Genomic DNA, 4,634 nt, shown 5'->3' with positions numbered 1-4,634 from the left:
AAGGAAACACAACAAATAATGAAGACACAATGTCTGAGGGTGTTTTGTCAATTTTTGAGCACAATGTGCATGTGCTTAATTTCCATAGGTCTAGTGCAATCGAAGAAACATCAAACACTTTCTTAACCTAAGGTCAATGTTTTCATGGCAATAACCTCAACCCATAACTTGGAATCACCATCGACTCAAGTGTAGGGACACCTTGATGGGTGTATTCACTATTTTGTCCTTTTCATGAGCAGGCAACTAGGGGCTTACAAGATTGGAAGGATGACCCTATCACCCTCCCCCCAAAAATCTACAAGTAGCTCATGCTAGAACTTTTGTCTCATCCTACAAGAGCTTTATGGTGAGTATCTTGGGGGGAAAACCAACTATCCCCTTGGATTGAAATTATCACGATGTTTGGTCAAAAAAGGGTGGGCGACTACTCTAAAGGTGTATAGTCATGTTTCGAGGTATCTGGTGGCTATACATGTAGCATTTTGCTCAAATTAATGAGGCCTCTTAGCCCTTGCGGGTTTTACACACCACTATGGGTACTTGAGGAGACAAACATCGATATAACACATCGACACCAAGTGATAAGAGACTTTCATCTAAAACCACAATCTTTTATATAACAGACCGAAACAAAATACCACTTGGGTCCTTCCCTCTCACAAGACAAGATGCGAGCCCTCTAAAAGACAATAACAATTTCTCTTACACCCAAGGTCCAATGGAAGACGAGGGGAGAGGATACTTTTGTTATCACCTTTAGGGTTCTAATCTAAACACAAGCATGACAAAGGCACAAGACACTCCAATAAAAGTTAATTAACCTCCAACAAACAAAGAAAAAGATCAATGAAAACGTGTGAGCCTAATTAAGATATGAATTGAAATGAGGAGACACACACTAAGTTACCCTTGTAGAAAAATGATTAGTACTTTTGAATACTCACCCCCACCTGCAAGCACACTTGTTAGGTTAATTTTAGAAAAAACCAAATTGAAATGTGAAAGGGGGGCCTTCAACAATACGTTTGAGACAACTTCACCACTTTGTTAGTCCAAGCAAGAGGTTAGGGAAAATCCAAATCCAAACCTAAAAATTAAAAAATCCTAAATGAAAAAGATGAAAAACTGAAAAATTGAAAATGCAAAAACGCAGACGCGATTATACTTGACCTAAACGCACAAACAATCGACACAGATGCAAAAATACCTATAACTTGCAAAACATTCACTGAACACAGATGCAACAATAATGATCAAATACACGCTAATAAATTTTCTAGAATCATGCTCGATTTATAGGTGTGAACACTAGAATTCCAAAATGTTGTCAGATCTTAAACATAAGCACAATAAAAAGGATACGTCGATGAGGAAAAATGATGTGAATACATGATAAAATATGCAAATGCGAAAGTGTCGTGCACAAATGCAGAAATAACAATCACATACACGATTTCTGATAAATATGCAAAATAGAAAACAAAACAGAAACATAGATGCAAAAAGATGATTTGTAAACATGATTTCGACTGTAATTATCACTGATTTGACCTGCAACTTGACAAAAAAGACTAAAATTGCAAAAAAAAGAGTTAAAACTAATGGACTAGAGTCCCATTGGGTGTGTCAAAATGTATACGGTGAAATTTGGAAGATTAAAACTATTATAAAACCAATAAAGATCCAACCACATAAACCCTAGTTCTATAATTGAGAATCCACCATACACTAATGAAGAACCTAAAACATGCAAATCACAACAAAATATGAAGATTATACCATTCACATGCTTGGTAGGGTTTGATCTCCATTGATCTTGTTTGATGTATTTGTTCTCAGATTTTGTATTGTGCATAAGAGCTCAACAAAGAATGAATTGTGGTTGTGAAGTTGCTTGATCACTTCAAAGTTGATTGCATTGGTTAGGGCCGTGAAAGGATGAAGGAAGCCTCTTATATAGAGAGAACCTTATAAAATGAAGGGATAAGATTAAAAGTTGAAAGTATAATTGGTCGGCTAGGATAAAAGGGTAGGTAGGAAAAATAATAAAATAATGAAAGGGGTAGTTAAGATAAACTGAAGAGATAAATGACAAGTGTCATAGAGAGAAAAGGCTAATAAATTAATTAAATAAATAAAGATCTATTTAATTAATATAAGAGGTGGGACCAAATAAATAAATAAAATATTTATTTAATTTAAGGAAAATATAATTTAAATAAATAAAAAATATTTATTTAAATAGGAAAAATATATATATATATATATATATATATATATATATATATATTTTTATATTTTGGCAAGGTGGCAGTGCCACTTGATATATTTTATTAATAATAAATAATTTTTACAATATATTTAAAAACTGGTTCAAACTGAGCTCCCAGAGAAAAGAACTAGCAAGAAAAACTCTAGTCATTGCTCATCAACATGATTATAGAAGAGAAGTAGTGAACAATCCTCTAGCCGGAGCTAGTTACAAAATAGAGATCAGCAAAGGAGCATGCAGGCTCATTTACACATAGGAGCATGCAAGCTCGTTTTACAAAATAGGAGCATGCAAGCTTATTTACAAGATAAGTTCTTGGGATATCTTGAAGGCTCTGCAACAAAGAACTCCTGCAATCAAAATTGACATGCGCCTGCACCAAAAAACAACTGCAACCAAAATATATATATACTACAAAACCTAAGAATTTACAAGAAACACAAGGTTCCAAAACATGACTGACACCAATGGCATGAGATCTACGGTCTGCCATTATAGACAAATGGCAAAGGAGAAGAAGTGAATGCGGAAATGCTAGAGAGAAATGAAGCCCAAAATTTTTATGCCGGAAGTGAAAAGAAAGAGGAGATATATCATAAAAAAACTGACAAACCAAAAGAAGCGGCGTACAGAGATAATCATGAAAACAACGCTACGTCAAACTTTAAATGACATATGAAGGACAGATTCCCAATGTGAAAATAAATCTCTAGATTTCGCACCAGAAGAGAGTACCAAACACACGAACAACATCAATAACAACCAACTCATCATTAATGAATGCCAAGTGATGATCAAGTAAGGTAAAGTAGCTCAAATCAAAACCAAATAGAATTATGAAAAGAAATACCTCACCAAGAGAAGAGAATATCAACTCGTATAAACGAGCAATCATATAATAAGAAAAATTAAATCCTCAACTCTCTACAGGCTATAATTAATAGGTTTGGGAAGCTCATCAAATCACCCCCCAATTGAGAGGAATCAATAATAGTTTTGTCACAACCCATATTAGCGAGGCAATCAACCAATGCATTACCTTCACGATAAACATGTGAGACGATGAGGTGCTCAAACGTATCAAGAAGAGTCCATATTTGTTCAAGAACATACCGGAAATGCCAATTATCAGCTTTTCTTGCCTTGCAAGCATTAATGACAATAGCTGAATCACCTTCAATATGAAGGTATTTGAAATTCAAATCCTTAGCCATAACAAGACCTTCTAAAATATTAGAAGAGGATAAATAAATAAATAAAATAAATAAAAATCTATTTAATTAATAGAAGGCTTAAGATAAAATAAATAAATAAATAAAATATTATTTTTTTGGTCGATAATAATATTATATTTTATTAATATATATAAAGGATGTACATATGAAAAGTATGCCAGAGCTTCAGATTTAGCTCCTATGCCTTTGCATTTCCAGTCAAAAAGCTCCTAAAAAATCTTTCACCAAAAACTCCTACCCCAGCCACCCTTACATACCAAAAGCTCTTTACTTCATTATAAAAAGAGCAGACCCTTACAACCAGATAATCCCATAAACCACCCTATAAGCTACCTTACAACGCAGAGGATAATTAAAACAAAAAACAACAACAAATCCCTTTGCCTATCTGATAGCAATCATCTTCTTCAAAATCATTAAAGAACACAAAAGGTCTACAAACCAAGGACAAAAACGTAGGCTGGAACATAAAGACCCCATCAACATTGTTTAATTTTGAAGCACCCATGAACCTTTGAAAACAACATCACCCTAAGACACCTTCAAACTCAAAAACACACAATCAAACTTCCCGTGCTCTTCCCTAGTTTCTGGTTCGACGCATTTTCGGGACCTTTTGCGGCCAGACACGAGTCAGTTCGTTGTCTTCTGCTTCATGGCACCGAATTGCAACTTTAAGCTTCCCCCATTTTGTTGCAATTTCACTTTTATAATAAATAAATAAAATATTTATTTAATCAGGGTAGGACAATTTTAGGTGTTTACAGAGACATTTGTGCATAAGTATTGGCCATTTTTTAAGATGGTTGTCATGCACAATTATTGGAGCATCGAGTGACACTTTGAAATGACCACTTTTTGACCCTTATGTGCAGAACAAATCCCGTAGCATGCATGATTACTACCCAAAAATCACAGCAATAACTGTAAGCATTATTAAATCATATGCAAAACAACAAAAAAAATCATGAAAATCTAATATATCATTTATAATCTTGAATACACAAAATTAACTATAATAACTATGGTATGAAAATCTAATATATCATTTAGAATCTTGAATACACAAAATTAACTATAATAACTATGGTATGCTTCCCTAAACGAAAATTTCAACAAATAAA

Source organism: Cryptomeria japonica, chromosome 11, assembly GCF_030272615.1.
Source record: "Cryptomeria japonica chromosome 11, Sugi_1.0, whole genome shotgun sequence".
NCBI lineage: Eukaryota > Viridiplantae > Streptophyta > Pinopsida > Cupressales > Cupressaceae > Cryptomeria > Cryptomeria japonica.
This window is presented reverse-complemented; position numbering follows the sequence as displayed.